Below are 16,790 nucleotides of genomic sequence, written 5' to 3' on the forward strand. Positions count from 1 at the left end.
TGTATTTATAAGATTCATATAAATTCCTAGTCTAGATTAATTTTCCCTCCTGGGTTTTCACCATGCAGGGAGATTGATCATTATTATATACACTTTGAGGCATGTTTTCACCGTCCTATGCGGCCTGTGACATCCTATACATATCCTTCCTCAATTGTCTATGCCTCGGGCGAGGCCCCTCTGTGGGGTGTGACATCACATCATTAGTGCGGCGTGATTGGATGCTGTTCTCATAGCATCAGTGACTCAATGTTGAGAGGCCATAATCGAAAGGGAATATCTCGATTGCACATGTAACCTCAGTTCCCTTAGATGAAGGAAATGAGACATTACATAAGCTGGCCACACTACTGACCCAGAGCTTCGAGGTGCAAGTGTTGCACTCCTTGTCCTTCAGTCTGAAAATTCTGAAGAAATGGTGGTTTCGCACTCGCTTATATAGGCCAACTACGCACCTAAAGGAACGAGGCTGAAACACCATTGTCAATTTTAGAATTGCCGTTATTATACAAAAGGCTTCAAGTAGGTAGTTGAGAAAGGAATTTCCTTCATCTCAGGGTGAAGGAACTGAGGTTACATGCATAACCAAGACAATTTCCTTTCCCTCTTTCCTATGGTGTTTGAGTGCACTGCAATTACAGCTGTTACAATTCAACTGTTAGAACTTTATATTAGAATGTAAGTACCAGAGCGTGTGAGCAGAGCGGAGCGTTGAGCGGAGCAGTGATAATTCCACCTGAGCGGAGGGCGCCTTTTTGAAGATTCTGCTCTGCTCGCTCAGGCCGCTCAGTGCCGCTCGCTCAACCCATAATGCACTTTGTGATATGCTGGTTTGGGAATCTGCGAAATAAGCAATAACTTAATACGCCTTTAAAACTGAACACAAAATTAGGATGAGAAATTGCTCATTTTAATTCAAAAACCTAAAGTCTGATAGCATTAAATTAGAAACATATTAATGTATCAAATCTACAGAATAATCATTCCGTGGAGACAACTGAAAAACAATTATGAATTTCACTTTTACCTGCAATATTTTTCCTGGTACCAGTCCATGTTTTGATTATTGCCATAAAGGACTCGAACAAACTTTAAAGTTGAAAAGATTGTGTTTTTCTGGGTCGGTTGTATCTCTTGGGTCCAGTTGAAACTGAAAAGCGCAAATTTGCACTTATACAAGTTTCCGTGCCAACGCACATATGTTTTATCACTTGTAGAGGCATGACTTGTTTAAGTAAATAAAGGTAATTTAGAACTGGAATTTTTTTAAGGCATTATTTGAAGATGTTCAATGATATATGTGCTAACAGAGAAATCTTTGACTGATTACAAATGATAACGAAGTTCTGGTTGACCCAAATATCTAACAGCAGTTGTAAACCAGTCCAAAATAAACAGCGAGATTTTATATACAAAAACACAATACAATCACATAATTTCAGATGTGTACATTACTAATAATTTGATAATTTAATAAATGTCAGCCTATAGTCTATATATTTCACCCAGAGGGGCACCTCAGCCCATGTGGGCAAAGGGGCAGTTGCTTGGGCCACTGTAGCTACCCCCCTGTGCACGTGTTTGGAACCAAGTATACTACAGAGAAATTTAATGTTGGAGCGGGATTTGAGCGAACGCTTTTTTATCGGTGAGTGTGAGCGGTACTTGAGCGGAGCGTCCGCTTGGGCCGTGAGCGGCTGAGCGGAGCGCACATGCATGGAATGGGTTATTGAGCGGAGTGTCACACCTCTCCGCATCGCTCACATGCTCTGGTAAGTACAAAGGTAAGTTAGTAATGAGTTATTCAAAGTAAAAACATGTTCCTGTAATAGGCTTTTATTTTACAGCTCCTAACAATGAGTGTTGTCAGTGCTACTACTTAAATTAATATAAGGGCCTAATAAGCGTGACGTAGCCAGGTAAAAGTACAAAATGTTATGCACCAAGTCCAAATGTTCAGGAGGCTATTTCAAAAACCAAAGATGGGAAGGATTTTTTAAAAATTCTTCTTCTTTTTATTATTGTTATTATTATGGGTATGATGTGTTTGTGAAAGCATTAAATGTGGTGTGACATCACTGATGTGTTATAGGTGTTTGTAATTATATAACAGGTGGTGTGACATCATCAGGTCACATGACCAGGAAGCTATATGGATTTGAATATTTCAAAAATTCATAGAAAATACACAAAATCATATTTCCAAAATTCAAGTCATGTAAGATGTGTTAAAGGTGTGTGTGAATGCATTACCGGTGGTCTGACATCACTAGGTCACATGACCAGGAAGTTATATTGATTTAAAAATGTCAAAAATTCTTACAAAATATACGAAATCATTTCTCCAAAATCTAAGTTGTGAAAGATGTGTATCAGGTGTTTGTAAATATATAACAGGTGGTGTGACATCATCAGGTCACACACAGGTTTTATTTTTGAAAATAAAAGTTAAAAATCATTAAAAAATTATAAATGTGTTATTTGTTATAACATCATTACATATCCTAGGGAATAAGCAATTTATGACTTTAAATGTTTGTTTTTTGTACCATATTTTCTACTTAAATTGTTTGACAATATTAAGTTACATCTGAATAAAGCTACACTTGATTTTATAGCCTAAAGTGTGCGTTTCACACTTTAGAGACACTCCCTAACTTTGCCTGCCGAATGTTTAACGGATGTCCAATATAATACTTTACTGCAGTAACTCTTATTAAGAAGCCACAGCTTGATCCTGGAGAACTGGCTAATTACAGACCGATTTCAAATCTACCATTTACGTCGAAAATACTAGAAAAGGTAGTGTCCTCCCAACTATGTTCATTTCTACATAGAAATGGTATATATGATCAGTTTCAGTCAGGATTTAGGCAAAGGCTGCACTTATCAGAGTTACAAATGACTTGCTCTTATCATCTGATCACGGCTGCACTTCTCTTCTAGTGCTTTTAGATCTTAGTGCTGCCTTCGACACGATAGATCATAACATTCTCTTGAAAAGGCTGGAGAATTATGTTGGCATTAGTGGACTTGCATTAGCATTGTTTAGGTCTTATTTATCAGACCGCTACCACTTTGTATGTGTAAACGAGGAATTGTCAAATCAAATAATGGTTGTATGGAGTGCCACAGGGATCAGTTTTAGGGTCTCTGCTTTTCTCCTTATACACGCTTCCCCTGGGAGATATTATCAGGAATCATGGAATAAGTTTCCACTGTTATGCCGATGATACCCAACTTTATATTTCTTCTAAACTCAGCGAAAATTCACAATTCTCCAAATTAGCAGAGTGTATCAATGAAATCAAAGATTGGATGGCCAGAAATTTCCTTCTACTCAATTCCGACAAAACAGAGGTAATAATTATTGGACCAAAAACCTCTATAAATAGGCCGCTAAAATATAATTTGACTCTCGATGGATGTACTGTTACGTCGTCTTATACAGCCAAGAACTTAGGTGTTATATTTGATACCAATCTGTCCTTTGAAAATCAAATTTCCAATGTATGCAGAAATATTGTATTGTAATGTATTACTGGGAGGATGACCAGCAAGTTCAATAAATAAACTTCAATTGGTTTAAAATGCAGCTGCCAGAGTGCTGACCAAGTCCAAGAAATATGATCATATTAGCCCAATTTTATCATCGTTACATTGGCTACCTGTTAAATTTCGTATTGATTTTAAAATTCAGTTAACTACATACAAAGCTTTGAATGGTCTAGCTCCGCAGTACTTAAGTGACCTTCTGACACGCTATCTTCTGTCACGTTCATTATGATCACAAAATTCTGGCTTGTTAATAATTCCAAGAATATCAAAATCCACAAAAGGAGGTAGATCCTTTTCATGTTTGGCTCCTAAACTACGGAATAGTCTCCCTATCACAGTTCAGGATGCAGAAACACTTACTCAATTTAAGTCTAGACTAAAAGACTCGTCTGTTTAGCCAGGCGTACACCTAATTTATCCATCAACTCAAAATTAGGCTGCTTAAGTTAGGTCTGCTGGAACCAGAAACATTTATCATGTTCTATAACTCTGCATAAAATTGAATGGCATCTACGTTAATATTATTCTATTTGTTTCCATGTCTCTAATAACCTATGATTCATATCCCGAGGTTATCAGAGCTGGCCAGATCCAGCTCCGTTCCTGCTTGGTGTCAGACTCCACCGCTACGTGTTGCTGAGTGATGACGACAAACTACAGACGGTGCTAGCCAGACATCACTTCAGTCTTTTTTTTCTTTCTTTTTTTATCCCCTTTTCTCCCAATTTGGAATGCCCAATTCCCACTACTTACTAGGTCCTCATGGTGCCGTGGTTACTCACCTCAATCCAGGTGGCGGAGGACAAGTCACAGTTGCCTCTGCTTCTGAGACCATCAATCCGCACATCTTATCACGTGGCTTGCTGTGCATGAGCAAGACACAACATGTGGAGGCTCATGCTACTCTCTGCAATCCACGCTCAACTTACCATGCGCCCCTATTGAGAGCGAGAACCACTTAATCGCGACCACGAGGAGGTTACCCCATGTGACTCTACCCTCCCTAGCAACCGGGCCAATTTGGTTGCTAAGGAGGCCTGGCTGGAGTCACTCAGCACACTCTGGATTCAAACTCACGACTCCAGGGGTGGTAGTCAGCGTGAATACTCGCGGAGCTACCCAGGCCCCCCATCACTTCAGTCTTTTGACTTTAGAGGATGAACTGATGCCAACTCCAACTGTAAGACATCGGATACTACATATGCCACTGCCTGAACCTTGGATTTAGGATGAACCCCACCGAACCTCACCGAAATGACCTGCCGGTTGAACTGCAATACACCTCATTGATCTCTGCCTGCATCACCTTTGTCTATTGATGGACTGCAGTCTTGAAATGGAATACATAGACTATCATTTAATTGCCAAAAAAAGCCTTCATCAGCCAACTAACAAAGGATAATGCATCTATGTGAACTTCTGCAGTTAATCCAGGATGGACTTCAAAGACATTAGTCATTAATCTTTCAAAAAAATATTTTATTTTTAAACACTGGACCTTAACGCTTACATAATGTACTAATTTTAAACCATGACTTGCAATGCACACAAATAACTAATATTGGCATTATATTCATGATATTTCTCCCAAGGTTATCTTTCTCCATTAACCAACATCTTATGGCGTTTTGTGTTCCTTGCCACAGTCACCTTCAGCTTGCTCACAGAGGTTTTAAATACAATCATTATTTAATTATTTAATTTTTATACACAATTTACAATCATATTTAATCAAACTACACAATGATCACTCTAAGACTTTATAGATATTACAGTTAAATGTTTTTGTTAATGCATGATTTCCTGTAAAGCTGCTTTGAAACGATGTGTGTTGTGAAAAGCGCTATACAAATAAAAATGACCTGACTTGACTCTAACCGGTACCAACGCACAGTATGACTGACACACGACAGCTTAAAAATGCTCACATGCTTATATTGAACGCATGCTTTGTTACTCCCTGTACACTGAAATGGACAATTAATCAAATTAAAATCGTGACATGTCCTAGTGTGATTTATTAAACCACTAAAGGTTGCAATCTTACTGTGGAATACTTCAAATTCGAACACGCATCCACTAGAAACTCCACAGACATTGAGAATCATTCACGTTGTATGAGATGACAGAGCAGAGCACTTATCCATTGTGAACCACGCAGCACATGTAAATATATATATTTATATAATTAAAATCACAGCATTTGCACTTTCATCTCAGCTCAGCTTTATTTATTTTGCATTTAAAACAACAGAGTTGACCAAAGTGCTTCACAATAATAAAATTTAAAAATGTAAAAATTTCCATATACACAAACGCCAGTAATCTAAAATACAAACACTCCAAAACTGTGTCCTACATTTCATTTGTCAGACTCAAAGGCCAGTGTAAAGAGATGAGATTTCAGATATGACTCAAAAGTCTTCAATGTTCACACTGGGCCATTCCTAACTGTTTATCTGGAAAAGTGAAGCTTCTGGCAAAAAACACACGTCGTAATAAAAGCACGATTCAAAATAAAATCTAGATGCCTGAAATTTAAAGAATTGAATAAAAATATACTACAACTGTAAAGTAAAATGTAATATTCACTGTAATAATAATAAAAATAATTAATCAAAATATCACAAGCAAGACTAAAAGTTTGACAAAAAAAAAATGCAATGACATGTTGAAAGGTTCTATTTTCACTTGATAATAGTTTGAAGAATTTATTGATTAGACACCATTTTGATGATGAAATTAAATTACATTTAATTATTAAACTATAATTATTAAAAGAATTAAAATATCAGTACTAACTACTGAAACTTTGGTACTGCGACAACACTAGCTACAAGTACAGTTACAAAAATGTATTCCCAAAAAAAAAAAAGAAAAAATAAGAATAATAATAATAATAATTCCAAACGACTCATGCTGCATTTAAAGATTTCTAGAACAACACCATAGTTTTATGTGAGGAACAGAATAAAACTGAGTGCCTCAATGCTTCTTGAGGAGGAAATTTAGAATTGAGTGCGGGTCGGGATCTGACATATAGGGTGGATGGGAATGATGAAGACTTCAATTTAGATGTTCCTCACACAAAGCCATCACACAGCCTCAGAGGATCCAGAACACAAATAGAGAATTATTTTTATTGTAATTCTCATTTTGGGTGACATTCTAGGGGCGCAAGCAACAGACCAAGGGTGAAGTATTGATGATGCAGGCAAAAAGTCACTTTAATGACGTATTGTTATGAAAGTGTGTATGTGGGTGGAACAGTTGGACCAGTGTTGGGATGGAGAGAGGCATTTGATAAGACAATGCGGCTCCACTGTTGCTCACATAGTCACACTCTTACTGAGAAAAGTGGAAAGGCTGCTGACAGAGGCGCTGACATGTTCTGTGAGCAAAAATAAAACCTAATAAACTAACACACACACACATTTCTGAGCTAGCACACACAGCCTATACAAAGTCTTATAGCACAATAAAAATTATCATGTATGATCACGTGTGACCACGACAAATGACAACAATAAAAGAATGTAATGGAAACATGTCAAGCACTTAAGCTCAACAGACTTGAGAATCAAATGAAGATGTGTGACAAAGCCATTTGGGTTGATTTAAAGAGAGAGGCTGTCTGGACTGTCAGCTCAGAGAGAACAGGACTAATGAGGAGCTGTTAATTAGACAATGGAGAGGGACACATATTTGTCATTCCCATCCTCCCACTCTCATTCTGTCAATCTCTTTCCCTTTCTCACTTTTTCAATCAGACTCCCTCTCTCTCTGTTTAATATACATATGTAGAGAAGACAGACCACATGCATACCTGCTTGGGATTCTGTTAAAACAATAACCACTGTCAAATCAATTCTTTAACTAACTGCTTGGCACCAACAGCGCAAAAGATTATGAAAATGACATCCATTTAAGATTAAAAAAAACATATCTAATACCAAGGGTTGATACGATCAGGCAGAGAGAGACTATGAAGGATATTGGTCAAGATTTTTCTCAATTGGTTCCATAAGCAGAGCCAATTCATCAGTTACACTGTGTAGCCTGTCAAAATTGACACATCTCATCTGAGAATTGAACAGGCCTGGTGGCTCAATGGCTAGTATGCTTGCCTTTTTGGCAGGCTTCTTCTCTGTTGCTTGCATGGACTCTACTGGTAGTAATGAATTCATTTTCCTCCCAGAGCAAGGTGCAATCCACTAAGCTCACACCTGGAGGGTTTTTCAGTCTGTTACTATTCAGTAATGGTGTTGCAGTTGCATGCATGTCCTTTAGGGTCATAAATCTACAGAAACTGTCATGGTCCTAAACTAACTGAATCTACTTTTTTAGTATTTTGTAAAAGTTTCAGAACATAAGTATACAGTATAATTATATTCTATTATGTGGAAAGGATTGATTTATTATTATTATTATTATTATTATTATTATTATTATTATTTTGGAACTCACTTTTATAATAGGTGACTTTAACTACTATGTACTTAAGTATTTAATATAATGTACTAATTATGTACAGAAATGTTGTACATTTAAATACATCTGTAGTTACAAAGTTAACCTTACCCCAACCCATAAACCTTAACCCAACTCAACCTTTACCCTAATCCAATGCAAATGTGAATCTTGTGTGAGAATTTTGCAGAAAATCATGTAGTTACACAATAAATACATTCTATTTCAATGTTAGTACATAGTAGTTAAAGACACATATAAAGTGGGAACATACTGTATATTATAAACAGTATGCAGTTATGTGTTATTCCAACACACATGGGTGGATTTATACTAGGACTTCAGATGAATATTACTCATAAGGGCCATAGTAAATAACATTGATTAGCTCTTAATCTTGTTTATGTTTATTTGGATGATACTGTAGCATACTGTTGTTTTTAGAGGTATTGTACATGTTTTGCACTTTACATGAAATACTTAAATAAAAGGGTTAAAAGACAGATGGTCGGAATAATCCTTAAATCATTTTAATAGTAAGGATAAAGATTATTTATAAAACAAAAAAGTGCCTCCCTGCTATACATACATTTGTTTGGAGCATTGAAGATCAGACTTTAGTTAACTAACCTGCAGAACTGGATTAAGCATTAAGTATTATTATTCTCACCATTTAGGACACAATAATGAATACATTCTTCTCTTATATTTATGTTATATCAAGCCCCCCTCACATGAAAATCAATAAGTAGGCAACATATAATATTAAACAATATTACTGTATTGCATTAATGGATTGCAGACATAACCAAAAAGTTACAACTTTAACGTTCAAATGACATCAAGTAATTAGACTGTAATAGCACCTGCGATTCACCTGTTGTGTCTTACAACACAACGGTGTTTACTGCGGCAACTTTGACTGTAGCGAATGCGCCCTGAGGATGGTCAAACTTACGATTTTCATTGCTGAAAATCATCTCCCTCCATGAATGTAGTTCAGAATTATACATCCAAGCACTGAAATCGTGCATTCGGTTAGAAGACATGTTAGAGCCAATAGCATTTGACCCGATTGCCCCAATGCACTCAGGACCCAAACACTTGTTTTAATTAGGGATGGGCGGATCGATCCTAAAGTATCGATTCTTCCGATAATGGATGTTTTATCTAGAACATTGATCCTTACCTGAAAATATAGAATCCAAAGTTTATGTGATTTCATCATTTCGTTTCCATGAAGAAAATCGCATCATAAGCTTCAAATTGCACCTGGAGTTAAAACACATGTAAACGAGACATTTATTTTAATGGATTTGAGTGATGTTTGGCACAAGTCATTTTTAAATGTAATGTTGTTAAAGCATTGATTATTTTCAGCAATTTTAGGCCAAATGATAAAACAGAAGTCTAATAATATTCAGTTTAAGCCTATAAATGTATAAAAAGTATATACTGTTTAAAATATTAGTTAAAATGACCCATTTTGTATCAAGAATTGACATTAAAAAATAACAAATGTATTGGTATTGGTTCGGATTTGGCGATGCCTTGAAAGCCTACTTGGGATCGGATCGAAAATAAAATAGGTGGTATCGCCCATCCCTAGCTTTGATCAAAATAGGAGTCTTTCAAATAGTTTTTAACAGAATGAAACGGAGATATTTAATATCCTCTTTATAAACAATGCTGCCGCTCGTGCAAATACAGAATAAACCACAAGGTTACAAATGTATAACTGCTGCATTCAGAATACCAATATTGCGCTTTGAAAACTTTCTTACCTCAGATCAATCTTTGTCGGCCGACTTGGTCCTTACAGTTGGAGAATATGAACAAAATGAAGACTCTCCCTGGTGTTATTTGTAACTTAATTCGGAGCTTACGCCGTCTTTCCTTGACGAACCGTTGGTCGCGCGCTGTGGAGATGAGTGAGCGCGGGAGAAACTCTCAAATCTCAGTGTGCTGTGTGGCGACCTGACGGGGAGTTCTTAACATTACATTACTGTGCTCCATCACTACCCTGTAACCAGGTAACGGCTCTTCCGCAAGCACACTCAAACGGAAGGTAGGCGTTGATATATATCACTCCGGTATCTGTTAGCTTGTGTTTATGTGTGTTTAGCCGTTCTTGAGGTACAAGCTGCAATGCACAGTGTGTTTGCACGCCTAAAACCCATTACAAGATCACTGGACAGATTATAATGGTTACGGATGCGTCATAATTTTCCCTCAGGTAAAGCAAGGACAACATGGCTATTATTATCCATCTGATATTTTGAGAATACTCTCATTGATTCTAGATTTTGGTTTACACGCAAATATTGACAGAACATAAGACATGCTTCAACATGATTTTTGAGAGAAAATAACACATCTGACCAATAATTTACTCTGTTGATCTATGGCCCATAGCTGCCCTTGTAGTATTTCTTACCACATCAACTGTAGGTGTATTAAAGGGATATTCACCCCAAAATGAAATTCTGTCAACATTTACTAATCCTCTTGTTTTTCTAAACAAAAGGAGATGTTAAGATGAATGCTTTGGACTGACAGTCCAACCATTCACTCTATTTCGTTGTTAAGAAAAAATAATAACAAAATTCTTCAGAATTTCTCCTCATGTGTTCCAGGGAAAAATAAATTCATACAGGTCTGAAGCGACTTGACTGAGTAAATAAATTACGAATTTTGATTTTGGGTTGTACTATCTCTATTAGGCTGATATTCTTGCTAAAAATCCCTAAATAAATACTTTTGAAAATCTGAGAGTGCCTTAGGAGATGGGAGACACTATTGGAAACCTAAAGAAGCCTTAGGTTAAAAACTACATTGGATACTTTGCCCTTAAGAAATAGTTCTATTTGCTTGAAGTTCTCTGGTCTTTCTTTTGTTTGCTTGTCACAGTATTTTAGGGGTATTTTGAAACCTATTATTTCTTCTCAGTATATTTTAATAAACTGACATATGTAGTTATGCTTGCGTAATGCAGCAGTTTTCAAAGAATTGTACAAAGTTCTTGTAACCTTGAATTCTTCTGGCTCTTCAGGACACCAGGAAAATAATTCAGCAGTGATGTCTGATGGAAGCTCCTTAATGAGATATCTAAGATGAAGTCTGAAAGGATGCAGATGTGATACCTGGAGATTTGCTATAACCAGCAAGTAAGAGGGCCATCGGACAATTAATGGAAGACTGATCAGTTCAAAAGGTTAAGGAAAAAGGATTTTGATTGAAGAGTCAAACAATGTATGAAATGCATACACATGAAAGCACTCTGTCTTGTGAATTGCATGGCTGTTTTGAAACCTTTAAAACCCATATTATCTCTAAGGACAGAGAGGTTACTAAGTGGTAAGATCTCTTTTTTGTGGTGAAATTTTTGCAAAATTACTGTATATTACGTGGTTTCTTATGCTTGTCGTGGCAGTTCCAAGATGAAATGAGTGGCACTAAAAGCAAGTTAAATTTTCTCCCCAACAGATGAGGTTTTTATATATTTTTTTTTACAAGTTTTGAATAAACAAAACCTACCTCCCTGCCCTAAACCTTAAACCTAACCGATAGTGTCATAAAAAGTGACTCACCTGCTCATCAGGACTCACACCATGGTCCTTTGCATAGCAAATGCAATCAGTTGAGTTACCGTGCAAAGCTCGAACAAGCTTGTAAATTAAGTTGGCTATGTAATGCAAAGATTAAAATGCGCTATAGTAAAAGTGTTTAGGTGTCATAAAATAGCATAGTAAGAGGAACAGGGTGAAAAGTAAGTGTTCATGAGCTGATAATTTGCTGTTTCGATAGTGAATTGTGTGAAGGGGAATAAATGTTATTGTTGTTGAAGCCCCTCTAGTGTTCATACAGTGTAACCAGGAAAGTGCTACGATTTGTACAATGAGTGCACATAAAAATAATTTAGCAAAAATCTAGGTAAAGTAACGATTCCATGAGAGCAGGTTGTCAAACAGCAGTTTCTTTTTTATTTAGTTATTTATCACTAAACTTAAAATGTCTGTGTTCTCTTCCATAGTTTTAGATGTGTTGTTCAGTTACTCTAGGTGGATGCATAAGAACATTGCTCCTTTGTAAATCAGCTAAACTTGGTCTGACTCTGATGTTCTGCTATCAAGATTATGTCACAGGATGCAGAAAATCAATATCTCATTACTTGCACTTGACACAGGGATCCCTGCCTTTTTTATTTTGCTGCATCTATGGCATTTCAAAACTGTCGAAGCCTACACAGCAAATCCCACAGGTGCTCTCTGAAAATCCATCCATCAGACCTTAAACCATCCATCTCAATTTAACCATGCCCTCTCTCTGTCATAAAAAATGAGCTCCATTAGGGGCTGGACATTTTTTCTTGTCAGAGTGTTAGTTCAGAGGTAGTCCAGCTGGTGTAGCCTGACTCGCCGGGTTTGTGGGTCCACTCCCACGGCGTGCTAAAGGTCATTGCTAAGGTGCCCTGGCTGGTTCTGTTCCTGCATCATTAAGCCAGCATGAGGCTTGTAAATGTCAACAGGTAGAAAGCTCTCTGCTATGCTTCAAAGCATCATCATTTGTGTAAAATCTCTCCTATCTTCTTTTGATGGGTCTGCTGGGTCACAAACATCAGAGAGTGCCTGATTTCTAGTTTAATTAGGGCTGGCTATTTGTTTGTGTATACTGATTGACAAGTGCATGTGTACAAAGACATACTGTTTCCCCAGTAGGCAACCACATTGGTAAAATACTTGATGTAATATACCCTCGATATATCAGAGCAGTCCACACAGGCCTCCAGTCTATGCAATAATTTCTAATACTCTATAATCTCAGCAGACAGTCTTGTTGAATGCCTGCTGTTGGTGGCACTTATTCAGCATCATCACATGGGAAGAGAACATGTTGCTACCAAATGTCTGACCCCATTCTGCTGAGTTAATGACAAGCACCATCTCCCATCAGACATCGTTGCATCAGTTGAAATATTTTTTTTTTCCGTTCTGTTTTCTGTGTTGTGACAGATATCATGTTGCGTCAGCAGCCTCAGAGACCTGATTCTCATCACGTGTTGATGAGAGCAATTCGGACATTGCATTTTCCCTCAAAGATTAAATTTTTACTCTACTGTACAGACTACAGTCAGTCAGGTTTTTAGGGGGTTACGTCTGGCGGATGACATGGCACGTTCTAAAATTCAAAACGCACACTGCCGCCGGTGCTCGCCATCTGTCGGCGGTGCCCAGCTACGACTCCAGAGGCAGCTCAAATTTCTGCCGTGCCACAGAGTGCAACTCGCATATTTTCCATTAAATTTGACCTAAATCATTATCAAAGGACATAGATTATTTACTGAAGCATTGTTCATTCTTGAAGAAGGGAAAAATCGTGGTAACTTTTGTGTATACTGTCTGCCACTTGAACTGCATCGACATGACGTGTTTGATACCTGTGCTGTGTCCTAGCCACGATGCGACGCGTTGCTTCTCGTCCAGTGTGCTACCACCTTTAGGGTTTGTTTTTGAATTTGGGGGTAGAGTTAATACAATATGCATTCCTTTGTAGTAAATTGTATCATTTACAATTAAAAACACCTTAGTTTACAATCCTCTTTCGGCACCCCTCTGTAGACATTTTACTAGAAACTGGAGCTCACACGTGACCATACGTTAAAAAATACTAATCGCTTCAGCCACTGGTTCGAATTTTGGTAAGCACAGACCAATTTCAGTTGAAGAACTTTCGACCTACTGTTACCAAATTCAAAGTGAGATTAGTCTGACACATTGATCAATCTAGTATTTCCCACAAATGAGTGTTGGGGTTATGACCTCACTGGGGTCATGACCTCATTGTGACATCCCTCCAGTGGATGTCAACAAGGATAATTTTTCATTACTTACTTCATGTTTAAATCTTAAAGAATTAATTTTTGGAAATTAGTATGTTAAAAAAGTCAGTTATCTGACCATCTCACATTAAACATAACTTTAATGTTATAAAGATTTTTGCTGATAGGCTATTTCTTTTTTCCATCATACCCGCACAAACACAAAGAAGAAGAAAGTGCTCAAGCAACCATGAAGGAGAAAAGAGAGGATGATTTATAAATATAATAATCAGACTTCAAGAGGATTTCTTCCCCTTTACTTGATCAGAAGATTTGGTCAGCCCATATAACTCAAGGGGAACAATTCACAGTCCAAAAAACTGCAATACAACCACCAAATAACATGTACAGACACATTTACAGTCATTCAACATGTAGATGTACATTCCACATGCTAGAGCTGTTAAAAACTGGCATCAACAACATTTTCATTGTTGCACTCTATTAAATTAGAGAAACACAGAGAATTCCATGTTATTCTCCTATAGCCAATTATAGTTGATCAAAATATACTACTTAGCACATGGCTCTTGGTGATTATTGTTTTTTTAGTAATACTATACATTGAAGTGTCCTTGCTACACATACTAGTAATATGATATTATTAAAAGAGCACCAACAATAATTGTCGTAATTACAGGAATCTGTTTCACAACATAATTGCTAATTACATACATCTTAATTACACTTTGACATTGACAGTGTACTGTAAAGTGTGACCCTTTTTAAATGTTTTGTATGGGAGGTATTTTAGACCAGAAATGGATTGAGAAAAGGCACTCATGCTGTAACTTTTCCTCTTCAAATCTCAGAATCTAATTACTATGTGCTTTGTGCTCTGGATACATAAAGTTTGGTAAATGTCACATGGTCTTTAAAGGGGATAGCTATATTGTCATTAGATGTGACATGAACAGTCATTAAAATAAAATGACCATCTATTCAATCACTAATTTTTTGTGTTACTTAATAATTCAATACAGGATTTCCAGTGCACAGATGAGTTGATAAAGACTGTAAGAAAACTAAACATTTTACTTTTCCTGCTAGAAATAGCTTACAGAGAGCAGGGAGGACATAAGGGCATGAGCCACAATCACTGGCACTAATTTATCCCAGTCTTACCACATTAACACAACAATAACGGGCACTGAAGTTATCTATTTCTTCACATTAGTGTATGGTGCCGACTGCTGAATTAATGTATCAGTTCTGTGTAAATTATCTCTATCTAACTATCATCTATCTATCTATCTATCTATCTATCTATCTATCTATCTATCTAGATAGATAGATAGATACTTTTAATAGACCATCTGTATGAATAAACTCTTTAGAATTCTACTTTGAAATGGACAATGAAATAGAAAAATACATTGAAACAACATTCCATTCAAACTCTAACATATAAAATTTGAAGCTGATGGATTGCCGTTGTATCGCAATCAATTCTTTCATTCACTGCAGTGGCAGTGGAAGTGGAACACTGCAAATGAGAGTGGGAGCAAGGAAGACATGCTGTGCAAGTCATCAGACTCTGTCAATTTTGTATGTAGCATAGCTATCTAGCTTTCTGCCCAGAAGCTTTCTCATTTGTTCTCTTCTGTTCAAAACAATCATGCAGATTGAGATTCTGGAGGTGTTTGGATTGGATTGCTCACTTATCTCTCATCACATTCTGAGTGACCAGGAGGGTTCTGAAGATCAGACAATACATCACGAGATCTCACAGCTCGCCCTCTGAAAGTCTGTTAACGTCCACACACATTGGCACATAATTTATATCCTCTCAGATGGCTGTGTGGAAGCTGAACTCTCTTGACTCTACTTGATTGTTTGTGTTCCTTTCTTTCCCTCTCCCCCTCCCTCATCTGCTTTTTTTCATCTGATTCCATTCCTTGGTCATTGCACTGACTCCCATCACTGCCTTTTAGAGTGCTTTATTCGTAAGTCACCATGATATTTGAGTCATACCCAATTTCTATGTGATTCACTGAAATAAATACATTGAAGCATGAGAAAAAAAGGATAAATGGTTTATTATAGGGTCCTGTAACCTTCTGTTAAGGTGAGCGATATTGGCGGTATTGGTGATAACACCATAATAATATTTTAATGCAAAATACACTCGTGAAAATAACTCTTATAATGTTGAGGTAGAGACACATAAAGGAGAGAAGAGCATAAATAATAACAACAACAGTTGTTGTTTTAAATGTGCTATGTAATAAATGTGACTTACTGAATGAGAGTGCCACATCAAGACTTGCAGTAAATGGCAACACTTTGATGTAAGCTCATGACAGTGCCATAGACCTTATTCACGCTAGTGCCATCTTTGATTTTTAATGGGAATGACAACGAGGCTGTGAGGGATAGACAGTTAAAGCGTTTTTGGATCGTTCCTTGGACAAAACATTGATAAAATATCAGTCCAAGAACATTCAGTATACAAAGAACTCCAGACAACAAAAGTTGTGGAAAATCAGATGTGATCTAGGAGCTTTATACAGCTTTATACTGTTCGTGCCATTGAAGAGACAGTAAGTCTGTCCCTCACAGCCTTGTTGTCATTTCCATTAAAAATCAAAGATGGCGCTAGAGTGAATAAGGTCTATTGAAGTCAATGGCTTGTCATCATGTCTCAAAGTGAGTCCACGCGGCAAATACAAGAGGGTAGTGCATATTATGCGAGTGTCATCATAGTAAGACAAAAGTTAACATTTATGCTGTAGAGAGAAGCTATTCAAAGGGAAATCCTGTACTTATGCTATCAATAAGGAAAACACAGTGTTTCATTCTCTGTATATTGTACTATTACTGTAGGATGTAATCAATGACTCTATCCAGTTATTTTACCTGTTGTTATGTGTGATCTCTTTCA

The 16,790-nt window shown here is 37.0% G+C and overlaps 1 protein-coding gene across 1 annotated transcript in view; it reads right to left on the reverse strand.

Annotated features, from left to right (window-relative positions):
• The window catches only part of LOC127449779 (somatostatin receptor type 5-like), a 57,406-nt gene extending 47,396 nt beyond the window's left edge, over positions 1-10,010 (reverse strand). Inside the window, exons 1-2 of the mRNA XM_051713320.1 lie at positions 9,813-10,010; positions 9,218-9,300 (exon numbers count right to left, since the gene is read on the reverse strand). The gene's annotated coding sequence lies outside the window, so the exon portion shown is untranslated. The remainder of the gene's footprint in view (positions 1-9,217; positions 9,301-9,812) is intronic.
• Positions 10,011-16,790: the final 6,780 nt, after the last annotated feature.

Source organism: Myxocyprinus asiaticus, chromosome 13 (genome assembly GCF_019703515.2).
Source record: "Myxocyprinus asiaticus isolate MX2 ecotype Aquarium Trade chromosome 13, UBuf_Myxa_2, whole genome shotgun sequence".
NCBI lineage: Eukaryota > Metazoa > Chordata > Actinopteri > Cypriniformes > Catostomidae > Myxocyprinus > Myxocyprinus asiaticus.